The 15,383-nt window shown below is 44.3% G+C and overlaps 1 protein-coding gene across 3 annotated transcripts in view; it reads left to right on the top strand.

Moving 5' to 3' along the window:
• CRYBG1 (crystallin beta-gamma domain containing 1) overlaps positions 1-15,383 on the top strand; it is a 1,049,447-nt gene that overhangs the window by 945,790 nt on the left and 88,274 nt on the right. The window lies entirely within an intron of this gene.

The following is a 15,383-nucleotide window of genomic DNA, read 5'->3' as shown; positions in this document are numbered from 1 at the left end:
ATTGCTTTTCTCATCATTAATCAATGGTGCATAAGATATATCATTGTATTTCGCATTAAACATTAAGTTAAATAGAATTTCTTTGTTTTTGGGCGTTCTTTGTACAGTGACATCGCGCAACAGTAGTGTGTCATATTTCACAGATGTCAGCTGTTTTTATATTTCATTCAAAACAAAAGATACTACCATGTGATATTTTCTGTTGTTAATCAGGCAGCTGGGTTCTTTGAGCAGACATAAAGTGTTACTGCATGTGAGCTAGTGTTCTTTAAAGAGCTGCATATTTAACTATTTCCTAATTTTAAATCTCTCCCACTTCAGCTTCTGTCTGGATGTAATACGTTGGCACTATATCAGGCAGGGCCTAGATCATGATGAGACTTTGTCCTGATTTGTTCTTACAAACTTCCATTTTCGCTGAAAAATGGATTACTAGCCAGCTGCCATTACTGATGTTTGCACCCATGATTTGCTGTAGGGAAAATAAAGTGCCAACTGTGCAAAGGACCTTTTGCACATGCATAATTAGGGAATGCAATGAACTTTGTTGGTGTTGTTCACCAATCCTGAATAAATTACTGAAAATTGAGCAACTGCAAATTTGCAAACCCTGTGCAATCTCAAAGTCATTAATGATCAGACCCCAGGTTCAAAGTGCAAGTCATAATCTGGCTATTTGGCATCCATTTTGTAAGCTTCAGAAGGCGTACCATGGTTTCCGCCTATGGTAGGACTCACAGCTGCAGCAGTTGTGTACCGATACCCCCCTACGATCCCACTTCCTGGACACGAGGGTCACTACTTTGAAACCTAAGCTAAATATGCTAAATCTGAAGGCATTACCATAAAGTATTATCACATGGTATTTCCTACAGCTATAAAGTTGGGTCCAAGTACATGGAAGAAACGCCTGGGATAACGCAGTCATTACACATCTTTCTGTAGTGTTTCCATTTGGCTTTCACCAGAATTTAACAGTCAGCATTTCTGTGAAATAAAGCTGCCGAGGGCACTCACCGTCTTTCTTCGGCAATCAGGAATCGGCATCTTGGAAACTTTCCCCACGACGTCTGCCAAGGGCTCCTGCTGCTCCTCTCGCAGCCCCTCCAGGCCAGGGACGACTGCTCGCACAGAGAGGCTGGTGATGCTCACACGACCACTGACTCCACACACCACCACGAGGAGGGCCCAGAACCGGATCCTACGTCAGCAGCGCGGCATCCAATAATGGATTGCCCTGCCCTGCTGCACGGTGACCGGCCAATGGATTGGCTCGGGGGGGGCACACTAGCTGCTCGCCCTGTCGCCAGTGTAAACGCCGGGGCTCCTGCCTGGTTTAACCAGCACCCCCCTGTCACTAATATCATGGGGGAACTATCATTGCGCATGCGCGGGCAAGTTTTAGCCCCACCGCAGCATATGCGCATTAGGTATGCCTGCAAGCCCTGACTCTGACGTAGACCTGGTCTGGACTGTCACTCACAGACCAGCCCCGCCGCCCGGCCCAGCCCCCTGCGCATCCCGTTTCAGTCGGGTGCTGCCCGGGCCGGATAATTGCTGTAAATTAATTTAAAAAATACACAACTGAGTTCAGTTCTGTTTTGGACAATTATTAATATACTTGCAGCAGCGGCGGGTCCATGGGCTGGTGGGGCTACGCCCCTACGCCCCAATGGACGCACCGCTGCTGGTATCACGGTTCGATCCCCAGCACCGGCGGCAGGTTAGCCCAGCACCTTGTGACTCTGGGCAATAGCTTGCTTACTCTTCCCGATGGCCCCCAGTGCCTAGAGACCCTTACTGGTGATTGTGCGCTTTACAAATGTGGATTATTATTGTACCACTCTAAAGAGAACGTGTCACGGTGTCACAATATTGGTCACACTCTTTTGAGGTCTCAGGCCCAAAATTCTTCAACTGGCCCAACATGCCCCAAATTCCCAGGCTGTCATGGACCATATAATAGATCTAAGCATTCAAGGAGGCTGTGCTGCCAAAATTTGAGGCACTTAAAATGCCCTTTTACTTGCCTTTGGACTCCACAGAAGCGCAAGGTGGCTCTGCTCCTTTGGAGGTGGCTGGAATGGGCAGGGCATTTTCCTGATCACGAATCACCGCGCAGGGTCATTGAACACCAGAGTGGACGAACTGAGCAGGTGCTGTCTGACACATCATGAATGATTACAAAACAACTGATTATCCGCGGGTCTGACAGGTTTAAAAAAGCACTAGAGACCTATGGCACAAGCAAAAGGCTCTTAGTTATACATTGGGGGAATCCTTTAAAAAGGACTGAATACCATCACCCACCGAAGTGGCATGCTTCATCATCTGGGATTTCTCATCTTGGCTGCAACCCCTAGTGCAGCCAAGGGCTACAACCCCTCACTGTGAGGCAGGAGCTCAGGGATGTTTTTGAGATGCTATTTGAATACAGGATCTACTAAAATCGAACAGATGTAAAGCGTTGTAGTGTTCGAGTGATGGCTACCAAGTGAAAAAAGACCTTTATTAGTTAGCTCTCGGTGTCAAGGCTAAAAACAGTGCATGTGCAGTTTGGAAATATTAACTGCATCTATCTAGTAAACATGTCTTAATGTTTCGGCCAGTGTGATCAGTAGGATCTTGGCCTTCCTCAGGACCTAGATATCTATTGCTACTGCGTAATCAGTGGTGATGAAGTGAAGAATAATAACACACTTAGTAGTGCAATTAGAAGGTATACAACCTACAGAAACCAGTTGCCTCAGTTTGGTGGGTTACCATATGTTGGTCATACCCATAGATAACGAGTAAGATGCCTTACCTCACCTGGCAGTATCAGACTAGAGGAGGTAGCCCATATACCCCAAGGAGACTACGGCAGTAATCTGTAACATACAACAGTGTCTCAAACAAGGGTGTTATTTAAAGGTCAAATACATGTGGCACAGTTAATTACTGAGAATTAAATCCAAAGGGAATTATCCAGTATTGGGGTATCTTTCATAGATTCACATGCCTGAATCATTCCCCGTCGTCGAGGCGGGAGTCCCACGGTAAAAATATATATACAATAGCAGTGCCTAAAACCATTAGTAGTAGGCTAGAAAAGGATAAAGGCCCAACTAGGCCCAAAACTTAGCAGCCTATCTACCTCATTATGTAAAAAGAACTGAAAATGTAGCCTCAGCCAATCAGCTAAACTCACCCTCTAGAACCTTCCCAGCCCAGGCAGTTCTCCTCAGATTTTCACCGCACTTCGTGTGTAAGGGAGTCTCCCTGAGTGCCTACTCAGTTTTTCTTCAAATTTCTTCAAGATGTCTGAAAAGAAGGCTCTTTTCAAGGCTTGTGGTTCCTGCTTCAAGAAGAGGGTACATGTGGACGACCAGCACTCTGATTGTATTTACTGTTTGCACCCTTCACATGTTGTGAAGGATTGCAGGATATGTCGAACCTTCCCTCCTAAGACCATCAGGGATAGAGAGGCAAGAGTTCTTTTGTGGTTGAAGTCGTCTGCCACAGATGACGAGGACAGAGCCTCTACCTCAAGTAAGAGAGCCAGTTCCAAAGAGAGGTGTTCTCCTGAGAGACTGAAGAAACCTAAACTCTCTCACAAAACCTCTGATTCCACAAAGAGTGCTGCGTCAACAGAGTCACCAACTGTGAGTACAATCCGCACTAAAGCTGTCTCTTTGGTGTCCTCTCTTACTGTCACCACCTATTCTACGTCTTCTACCTCTTCAAGTACGGTTACCACCTCAGCAATTACGTCTCCTGTGATGTCCGTCAGGATTTCCTCATCTGATAAAAAATCATCGGGGAAAAGCCCGTCGTCGACGGGTCTTCCGTCGACGACCAAATCACCGTCTACGAAGCATTCGTCATCACTTCCGTCGACGTCCTCGTCGACGGCTCCCCCGTCGACGAAGGCTTCCACAACTCCGGCGACGAAGATCCCGTCGACGAAGACCCCGTCGACGAAGACCCCGTCGACGAAGACCCCGTCGACGACGACCCCGTCGACGACGAGCCCGTCGACGAAGACTTCAGCTCCATTGACGACAGGCTCGACGACGAAGAGTCTGTCGACGGATTCGTCTACGAGGACGACTTCAAAGAAGGCCTCGTCGTCGACTACAACAGCAATGACGATGCCGTCGACGACAATACCGTTGACGAACGCATCTGTTTCTCTTCTACCGTCGACAGCAGCACTGGTTTCTTTGAATATGCCGTCTACGCATCTATTGCCCACATCTCCTGTAAGGGTACAATACACCCATTTCCAGATGAAGTCATTTCAGAGGCAGAGTTACTTTCATATATCTCCCCTTTTGCCTTCACATATTTTGGAAAAGTACGTGGAGGAAGACTCTGATGATGAAGGGGATGATGAAGAACCTTTTGGAGTGGCCCATCACCCATCCCAGTTGCACATAAAATATCAAGAGGATGAAGATGATGATGATGTTCATTACTATCAGGAGAATTTAGCAACTCCTTGTCATCATGAGCCACAACACGCAGAAGACACGGCCCATCTTCCGTCTTGTCTGATTCAGGACTTGCAGGCCATGCTGGCTGATTATCGTCAGAGGTTTCCGCCAACTCTGCCTAATACGAATCCTGTGCCAGTGGAATTGCCGAGGAATTCCCCCCCACATCCTTCACAGTCTCCAAGGCAGGAGGTTGGCGCCGGGACTGTGGGTGATGATGTTGACGTCTCCTCTCCAGATGAGGATGAAAGAGAGGATGGTGAAATTCCGGATTCCACGCCTACGGAACCATGGAATGATTACATCATTCCTATGCCCTCTCCTAATTTACCACAACCTTCAGATTCTCCGCCAGAAGACATAGGTTTTCATAACATCATGCACCGAGCAGCTGCTAGATTTCAAATTACAGTTTCGGTTGAGCAGACTGACTGTTTTCTCCATGATTTCAAAGAAGGGTATAGAAGGGTATCCAGATCTATCCCTATCATTGAATATATTTGGAAGGAAGGGATTAACATAATGAAGACGCCAGCTTCCATCCCGGCGGTTCTTCCAAGAGTTGACAAGAAGTATCGAGCACCACCGGATACTCCTTCGTGTTTGATCGGTCACCCACGACCTGATTCAGTAGATTTACAGGCGGCTCAACAAAAGTCCAAGAATCCAGCGGCACCAATTTCAACACCTCCTGACAAGGAGGGCAGAAGATTGGATGCGATTGGAAAAAAGTTCTCAGCTAATGCCGCTGCTACTGTTAAGATTGCTAACTCTTTGGCAATTTTAGCACGTTATGACAGACAAATGTGGTCAGATCTGTCGGAATTCATCAACCTTATTCCCGAGGACAGTGTTCAAGAAGTCCGGAAGGTTGTCATGGAAGGCGAGCGGGCGGCTTCAGAGATTATCGATTGCGCCCTAGATATCTCTAATACAGCCTTTAGACAATTGGCTGGATCGGCAGTTCTCAGACGGCAAGGATGGCTCAGGGCAACTTCTTTCAGACCTGAAGTCCAGACCAAAATACTTGACATGGCCTATGATGGAGAGTTATTGTTTGGCAAGCACATAGATGAAGCATTGCTTGCGATCAAAACGGATACTGATACGGCCAAATCGCTTGGTACACTACAGTATAAGCGAGGTTTTTTCAGAGGAGCAAGGGGCCGTGGTTTTTCTTCCAGAGGACATTATCAGAATCAGCAAAACCGCCAGTATCAAACTCAGAATAAGCCGTACTACCAACAGTCCTATCGGCAGTCATCATCAGCGGGTTTCTCTCGTCAAGGAGGGAAACGACGTTCTAACTACCAGGGACGCGATTCAAATAAGCGCCAGTGAGTTTTGCCGGACACCATCCTTCCTTCCTTCCCTCCCTGTGGGCGCCAAGATCTCCGTCTTTTATCAACAGTGGCGGAAGATAACTTCAGATCAGTGGGTTCTGGACATAGTCAAACACGGACACACTCTGGAGTTCTTGCAGAAACCTCCAACATCACCGCCCAGGGGTCCCCCCCCCCCCCTCGTCTTCATTTGTTATACATGAAAGCCATGAAGATGCTGCACAAGAATGCGATAGAAAGAATTCCAACATCCCAGAAAAATCAAGGGTTTTATTCTCGCTTCTTCCTTGTGGAAAAGGTTTCAGGAGAGTGGCGTCCAATTTTGGATCTACGAAACTTAAACAAATATCTGAAAAAGCAGAGTTTCCGCATGGTGACGCTCACGGATGTCCTCAATTGCCTCATGAAAGGAGATTTCATGGCTTCCCTGGATATGGAAGACGCTTACTTCCACATTCCCATACACCCAAATCACCGCAAGTATCTGAGATTCACAGTGGCTGGTGTCCATTTTCAATTCAAGGTGCTCCCTTTCGGCCTGAAACTGCACCGAGAATCTTTACCAAGACTCTAGCTCCGGTTGCAGCTGCGTTTAGGTCACAGGGAATACAAGTGTTCCCGTACCTCGACGATTGGTTAATAAAGAGTCCAACAAAAAGTTCAACGAGACAATCGGTCAAAAGTGCCCTATCAATGTTCTCAAATCTGGGCCTGACCCTCAACGTCAAAAAATCTCACCTGCAACCCAAACAAATTCTGACATTTCTGGGAGCAGTATTGAACACTTTTCAGTGCAAGGCCTTCTTGACCCAAATTCGTCAGGACAGGATCACAAAGCTGGCAAGTCAAATAAGGACAAGAAAGTCTCTTTCGGTCCGACAGTTTGTTTCCCTGCTAGGGATGTGTTCCTCTGCACTCCATCTAGTCCCACTAGCTCGACTCAGAATGAGGCCTCTCCAGGAGGAATTGCAGGGGCAGTGGCGGCAGATAGACGGATCATTCGAAGACCGCATCAAGGTCACGCCCAAGATGAAACAGGCTCTTCTATGGTGGGCGTCAAAGAACAATTTGTCTCCGGGGCTCACATTTCTTCAGACCATACCGGAGTTTACTCTGACGACAGATGCCTCCATGGAGGGTTGGGGAGGCCATCTACAAGACCTTCAAGTGCAGGGACGATGGTCTCATCAGTACAAGCACAAACACATCAACAGCCTTGAGTTGAGGGCCATTTTTCTGTCCTTGCGAGCCTTCCTGCCAAGAATTGCAGGCTCTGCAGTGCTGGTGCGCACGGACAACACCAACAGCATGTTTTACGTAAACAAACAAGGGGGCACAAGATCTCTGGCCCTGTCACTGCAAGCGCAGGAAATGTGGGAATGGTTAATCCATCACAAAATTTCCCTCAGAGCGGAGCATGTACAGGGAATTCAGAACTCTCTGGCCGACGATCTCAGCAGGTCGTTCTCAGGATGTCACGAGTGGGAACTCGAACAACGCCAAGTAGACACAATTTTTCGGCTCTGGGGCACACCAACGCTGGACCTGTTTGCCACACAACAGAACAGCAAATGCCTATATTTTGCCAGCAGGTTCCACCAGCAAGGGTCGAGAGGAAATGCCCTGTTGTTGAGGTGGTCCGGAATTTTTGCGTATGCCTTCCCACCGATTCCTCTCATTCCAAAGGTTCTACAGAAAATGAAGAGGGAGCGTTGCTCTCTAATCCTAATTGCTCCTCGCTGGCCGAGACAGTATTGGTTCCAAGAGCTTCTAATACTCTCTCATCAACCTCCACTGCGCCTCAAGCCGACACTTTCAATGCTAACACGGGAGGAAGGTCAAATACTGCATCCAGATCCTCAATCGCTGCACTTGCACGCCTGGCTCCTGACTTCCTAGAGTTTAAGGACCTTGAGATTTCTCCAGATTGTAGAGCTGTTCTTTCTCAGGCTCGTGCCCAGTCTACCATCAGAACCTATCGCTTCAAATGGAAGAGATTCTGTTTGTGGTGCGGAGAACATGATGTCCATCCACTACAGGCTCCTCCGGAGAAGATTCTACCTTATCTGCTGTCTCTGGCTAGATCAGGTCTCGCTTTTTCTTCCATTAAGGTTCACCTTGCGGCCATATCAAGATTCAGAAAGAGTTACAGCAAACCATCTTTATGCTCTTCCTCTTTAATAAAACAGTTCCTTAAAGGTTTATTTCGAGTTTTCCCTCCAGTGTGGCCTCCTCCTCCTGAGTGGGATCTCAATATTGTGTTATCTCAATTGCTAAAAAGACCCTTTGAACCAATTCATAAAGCAGAACTTAAATTCTTGACTTGGAAAGTGGCTATTTTGTTGGCCCTCACTTCAGCCCGAAGAGTAAGTGAGATACAGGCTTTCACTATATCGGAACCTTTCCTACATTTTTCCAAGGATTGTGTGACACTTAGAACTCATCCTAAGTTTATTCCCAAAGTTCCGACTCAGTTTCACATCAATCAACCGGTGAAACTCAGAACTTTCTTTCCAGACCCCAAGACTCCAGCCGAAAGGATGCTGCATTCCTTGGATGTCCAAAGATGCCTCAAATTCTATTTACAAAAGACAAAAGATTTGCGCAAATCTACCCAACTGTTTGTGGCTTATGGCCAAGCTACCCGTGGTCAGGCCGTGACGAAGGCAACTATAGCCAGATGGCTTTCCTCTGTCATTGTCTTCTGCCATGAGAAAGCGAACAAACCCCTGACAAGAAGGGTTAAGGCGCATTCCACCAGGATGATGTCAGCGTCTACAGCCCTATTTGCAGGAGTGACCCTGGAAATCATTTGCCGTGCTGCTACATGGAAAAGTGTGCATACTTTTACCAAGCACTATTGCCTGCAGTCGGTGGTAAATGAAGATACGTCAGTGGGAGAAGCAGTGTTGCAGCATCTTCTTCACTGAGGTTAGACTTTAATGGTGTTTTCTTGTTTTCTATTGTTAAATTTATTCTGAAATACTGTTTTTTAATACACTGTATATTATATGAAGGTATTTTCATGATTATGCATATGTACTGAAATATGTTCTTGCTCTAGTACCTTCCAGGTTGTGTGGGGATATATGGTTTTGGATTGTCTCCCACCTTCCTCTACCGACAGATATGGTTATTACTGCTTGCTATTCTGATTCAGGCATGTGAATCTATGAAAGATACCCCAATACTGGATAAGAAAACAAGTTACTTACCTGTAACTACAGTTATCCAGTATTGGTATCTTTCATAGATTCACATGCACCCACCCTCCTCCCCGGCAGGGCAGTTCTTTATTTTGGATACTACTTCTCACTTGTGCTGGGAAAATCTGAGGAGAACTGCCTGGGCTGGGAAGGTTCTAGAGGGTGAGGTTAGCTGATTGGCTGAGGCTACATTTTCAGTTCTTTTTACATAATGAGGTAGATAGGCTGCTAAGTTTTGGGCCTAGTTGGGCCTTTATCCTTTTCTAGCCTACTACTAATGGTTTTAGGCACTGCTATTGTATATATATTTTTACCGTGGGACTCCCGCCTCGACGACGGGGAATGATTCAGGCATGTGAATCTATGAAAGATACCAATACTGGATAACTGTAGTTACAGGTAAGTAACTTGTTTTCATATACATGTTTGACATATTAAACTTCATATGTACAAGCACATGGAACGGTAGTACTGCGTTACATTGAATGGCATGTAACCTACAAGATACTGTGCACAAGTGCTCATTATGGATTGTGATGGCGCAAGTGACACGTGATATAGTATGTACAGTGATAGTGACGGCGCAGCACAAAACAAATGGGATTAAAATTCTTTACATATTTAGGATACCCTAACAGTTAATGGTACAAAATCCAAAAATATTCGAATGGGGTATCCGTGAAGGGGGGCAGCCGCCAAGAGTTCCGCTGTGGAAGCCGACAGCGTTTCGGCCTGTATAAGTGTTAGGCCATCATCAGGACCAGGTTACAATTATTTATATTGCAGTGTCAAGATTCAGAATTACGATATAAGGCAAGGTCCAAGGGGAATGAGAGTAGGACCTGTAGATAAACTCAATTGGATGTCAGAAGGGGTCCAAGAATTTGGTGCATGGCATCGCTCCAAATGCAGAAGCCAAAAAGCTGCTGGTAGTGTTACTTGGAGCAGTCAGCGTGGGCGAGGCAAATCAACTGGCCGGCATAGTCAGGCTCACCTCACCTGGCAACAGCTCAGGACGGGAGGCACCGCTCTGTCCGTCGGTACCCCAGACTTTCAAGAGCTGCGACCTTTCGCCCCACATCATGAATGATGCCTGTGCCCCAAGGGTCACAGGGCATCTTCCAGTAGGTGGGAGAACACAGGCTAGATCTTTTCACCACCGTCGAACACACAGTATCAAAAATGTTGCTCATTGAAGTTTGTGCAAGAACACTTGTTAGGGTATGCATTTTGATTGGGATAGAACATGGCACTTCTTCCGTCTCTGCCTCTCCTGCCCAGAGTTCTGAAAAAGATTGGGAATGACCGTTCCCAAGTTGTCCTAGTGGCTCCAGATAGGGCCAGGAAAGTATAGTACCTTCTGGGCTTGAGCATCTGTCCTCGACCTAGCTGCCACTTTGGGAGGACATCCTATCTCAGCAGGAAGGCAGAGTCCTTCACCCGAATCTTTGCACTCACGTGAGTGGAGATTAAGAGGTGGCAATTGATTGACCGTCTGCATAAGTCCTTTGCCACTTCATCTATTATTCAGCCATTCATATCTTACTCTTTTGCACATTTTTATAATTTTGGTTTAATATTCCAACAGAAACATATTAATGAGTAAGATTTGCATTTTGCAAAATTGTGGTATGTAATAAATGTAGTTGCATAATAGAGTATTGACATAACCACATTGATCATGAGGGTACGAGGCATTTATTTAGAAAGAGTGATCATATTGTCTTTGTTAATGTGTGTATATCTGTCTAGGAATGTTTTCAGTGAATTTTAGTGCGTTTCATTTAATTACAACAAATAAAAGTAGAGCAAATGTATATATTGTCTGGAGAAGTGCTGTTTTTTTTAAAACCCAGATGTGCATATGTTATTTATTGGCTCATTTAGCCTATAGTGAAGCGCTCGGTAAAAATCTTGCTAAATATCATGGTGGAATCTAAAGACTTGTGGGAAATAACTTGTGTTTGTGATATTGCTTTAATCAAGCGAAAGGAGAGATATGCAACCAAAGTGCTTATGTCACAAAATATTCTGCGCATCTAAGTTTCCCAATAAGTTTTATCAGTATGCACGCATGGGAGATCCAGATATAGGTATTCATTATGTTGAATATTGATGACATCAGATGGAATTATTGCCAGAGAAAATACGGAAGAAGGCAGATTCTCAGTGGTTGTTGATTTAGAATCAAGGGGAATAGCATGTAAGTCCCATGGTGGTGGCCATTTAAAGGGTGCTGAACTCACTCCTTTTTAACTTTCCTGATATATATCAGCTTTCCCTGTGGCTTTTCACAATACATTTGAATGCCTACTTTCAGCGGCAAAACAGCTATAGTAAGTGTGCAAATAGGGTGTGGAAAATGTCCTAATACAACCCATATTTTCAGGAGATCTAGAGGAAGATATTTCACATTCACGTACAAAAAGTTGTGAAGATTTTTTTATATCTATCATTAGGTCTCAGTTTCTGTCCGGAGAGTAATTTTGACTATGTCCAGACACGCGTCGATGTGTATAAGTTTATTAGAAAATTAAAACTACGCAAGTTCTTTCTAATCAAAAACCATGGTCGCAATGTATCCAAAAACATCCCACCAACGCCACAGGCAAACACAAGTTTGGCAGCAGGAACAATGCCAGTTTTAGCAACACTTCTTGCCTTAAGAGACAATCAGGATAACACCATGTGTTCCCAAACTGTGGCGCAGGAAGAAGGAACATCTCACTACCAGGAAAGAGTCCATTTAAAGCACCATCGACATTTGTCCCAATCATGCCAGGAGACGCTCTCGATATTTTTCACGAGAGGGTAAATGATGAATTAAAATGTTTATACAGAAACACTTGTAGATCACAAACCAAAGCCAGTGGAAAGACAAGAGAATATTTCCAATTAATGAAAAAGTTGAAGGACAATAAAAACTTCGTCATCAATAATGCAGATAAAGGAGGGAACATTGTTCTTTGGGACAAGGAAACGTACCGTGCAGAGGCATTCAGACAATTGGCAGATGAAACTTGTTATGAGCGCAGTGATGGAACTTCAGTGCGTAAAATAAACACTGACTACAAAACCGCTCTATCACAATGGCAACGAGAGGGGCTGATTACAAAAGATGAATTCAAATTTCTACACAAAGAACATCCTGTGTTGCCCCAATTTTCCTCATCCCAAAAGTCCACAAAGGCTTAGATCCTCTGCAAGGCAGACCTATTATTTCTGCCATCAACAGTTGTTTTGAGAACACATCGAAGTACGTCGACCATTATCTGCAAGAATTTGTTACAGCTTTGCCAACATATCTACGGGATTCAAGAGACTTCTTATTCAAACTCAGTACTGTCAAATGGTCACCAGATATGATTTTTATGACTCTTGACATTTCTGCACTTTATACGTGTATTAGACACGAAGATGGTATCCGCGCAGCACAGTATTATCTAGACCAAAGAAATATCGGTATGTATCAGCACAACAAAATGTTGGTTGAAATGATTAGAAGATGTCTGAACAATAATGTGTTTTTGTTTGACACTAAGATCTATAGACAGAAACGGGGTGTGGCGATGGGGGCATGCTTCTCCCCCAGCTATGCATGTTTACATGTAGGCTGGTGGGAGGAGCATTTCCTCAGATGCCAACACAAGGCCCTATATGATGCCCATGTAGCCCACATGTGGCGGTACATTGATGACGTGTTCATTATATGGAAAGGCAATAGGGAGCAGGCGTTGGAATTTGTCCAACGTATCAATGACAATGAGCTCAACTTAGCCTTTACCAGCGACATCAGTGTGCATACAGTGAATTTTTTGGACATCAAGGTCACAATACAAGAAGGGGTCATTACTACTAATCTATATCAGAAACCAACAGCTGGTAACACGCTTCTGCACGCGACCAGTTTCCATCCCCGCCATACTATTGATAGTTTACCATATGGTGAATTCTTGAGAATAAGGCAAGCGTGCAGTACAGAACTGGCATGGATAGAGTCACAAGATATTGCGAAAAAGAGACTGTTAGCTAGAGGCTATGGGAAGCATATCTTGGAGGCAGCATTGCAAAAGGCTAACTCCTTAGATAGAAACAGTCTGCTTCAACCACATTCCCGAACTACCAGAGAAGGGGAAATTTCATTGTGTAGCACAGCCACTACATCAGAGGAACCCATAGGGGAAGCCTCTTGTAGATTTATCACCACATACAGCAAACAATCACAAGCAATTAGGAAGATTATTAACTCCCAGTGGCCTATTGCATTGACTGATGGCGTTATGAAAGAAGTCTTGCCCGTTAAACCGAACTTCACTTATCGCAAAGCTCATTCCATGAGATCTGATTTAGTCAAAAGCAGTCCAGAGATAGTCAATAAAGATTATTGGGTATCTTCCAAATATGGTTTTCACAAGTGTAGCAGTTGCAGAGCCTGCAAATTTGGTGCTAATACTAAAACATATCACAGTGCCTTCAATGAAAATGAAATTAAAATCAAAGGCAATTTCAACTGCAGAACGGAGTACGCGGTATATGTTTTAACCTGCAAATGCGGACTCCGTTATGTAGGGAGCACCAAATTGCCGGCACAGGCTTGCATTCTCCAACACCTCAGGGCCACTGTCAACTCAGACCCATATTATCCCGTCGCAAGACATGTCAAGGCAGAGCATGGAGGCAATCTCAATGTCTTGACCTATTTTGTAATTGACAGTGTGCCAGCAAGCAAAAGAGGTGGCGACAGAAATAAGTCCCTCAGGCAGTTGGAGACGAAATACATTTTAGAACTAGACACCAAAAGTCCGAAAGGTCTTAACACTTGCGAAGATCTGCATCATTATTTATGACAACGCATATCAGATTATGGTTTAAGTAGCTTTACATGTTCTCTGTCGATGATTTATATTTATAGATGAAATTTTTCCATGATGTGTTTATAATGGTTATTTATATTAAGGTCTTTTAAGGATGGTGTTCTGTGAATGGGGATCTCATCATGAATTTATTGTAAATTTATGGTTTTATCTAATTTTACTGACGCCAGGTGTCTGTATTTAGACATGACCTACTATTTATTTATTTATATATATATAAATTTTTGCACATTAGGATATCATCTTGCATAAGTCACTTTACCCCTGTACTCTGGTACTTGATTTCTGTATGAACATTGAAACAGAATTTGATCGAAATCTACTTGCCCTTTCCCTTATACGCTTCCCCGGCTGGGGAATTGATAGTTTAATAAGGGTTTTTCACAAATAGAAAGTTTTCACTACACATTGCACTTTATAGGCACAACAGCACTTTTCCTGTTTTTAACCAGTGACCACTATTGTGCGTTCAGTTTAGACATATTGACGATGATAAATGTTATACAATATAGGCATGTTTATACTGACCTTTGTATTTGTACTTGTTGCGATACACAATTGCATTATGCATACATTGGGTCTAGATGTTCTCTGCTTTGTACAGTATTATATTTTTAAATCCGAGGATTTTTTAGTAAGTTTAGCATATTGAGGACTCTGGTGCGATAATATGTATTGGTACTGTTATAAGTTGTGTTCGTTTAACTTATATCTTTTTATATATACAATGGTCAGGTTATACGAGTTTACAAATATTGCTATGACGAGAAATATGCTGTATTTGTACAGATAAAATGTATAATTGTAAATTCGTCAATTGTGGCAGACAACTAAATTTAAAAGAAGTCTGTCAGCTATTTCTATGAAGCACTCAAAAAAATGGTCACATGGCACAGGATGTAGTGTTTTTTGATTGGTGGTTTGCCGTTTTTTAAAACAGTTTGGTGTGTGATGGCAAACACTTTGTATTCCGGTGAACAAGGCGACAGGGTCGCCGAAACGCGTCCGGTTCGCGGCACTCCTGCTGCACACGAAAAAATGAAATAAACAAGACACTGCTGCACATGCTACCTGATTCCGTGTCCGTTCTTCTCTAAGAGGGTGCTGCGGCTTGTGGCACTCTTTGGAGCGTTGTTGCATATATATATATATATATATATATATATATATATATATATATATATATATAAAGAAAACCTCCTTCCAAAGTTGAAAGAAGAAGGAGCCCCGAGGGGATTCGAAGATAATACCTTTAATTCGTGGGTTTGGCGTATGCATTTCGGCCTCATCAGGCCTCGTCAGCGCCGTGGTGTAGCAAGGGAATTACAAACGCTCTGCATTTAAATGCACAATGCTGCATGCCGGTTGGTGCAGTGTCCGCTCCACCCCTCCGCAGGTAATTACACTTGATGATTACGGTCCTTGTACAATCCAGGACTCCAACACCCAGGATGCACCAATGGAATCCAGGTGAGTGCTGCC

The sequence above is a fragment of the Lissotriton helveticus genome, chromosome 6 (genome assembly GCF_964261635.1).
Source record: "Lissotriton helveticus chromosome 6, aLisHel1.1, whole genome shotgun sequence".
NCBI classification, from domain to species: domain Eukaryota; kingdom Metazoa; phylum Chordata; class Amphibia; order Caudata; family Salamandridae; genus Lissotriton; species Lissotriton helveticus.
The sequence above is the reverse complement of the archived record's forward strand: the minus strand, read 5'-3'. Positions and strand labels throughout refer to the sequence as shown.